Here is a 249-nt window from a genome sequence, read left to right on the forward strand (position 1 = left end):
GTCTCTCATCCTCCCCCCTCTCCCCCCTTTACCCCTCGTTCTTTACCTCCACCCCCCCCCCACCTATCCATTCCGGTCCTCATCCCCGAATAATATTAATTAGGGTGATTTGCACTTGTCGCTCGGCCATTAGACCAGAGCTGCCGTTTTAGGCGTGTTTCGAAAAGTATTTATTGAGCGCGAGGAAAGATTTCGAACGCTTTAATGCAGTTTCCAGAACGCGCGTCAAAACCATAGGTTTGGAATGTG

This window comes from Penaeus monodon, chromosome 19 (assembly GCF_015228065.2).
Source record: "Penaeus monodon isolate SGIC_2016 chromosome 19, NSTDA_Pmon_1, whole genome shotgun sequence".
Lineage (NCBI taxonomy): Eukaryota > Metazoa > Arthropoda > Malacostraca > Decapoda > Penaeidae > Penaeus > Penaeus monodon.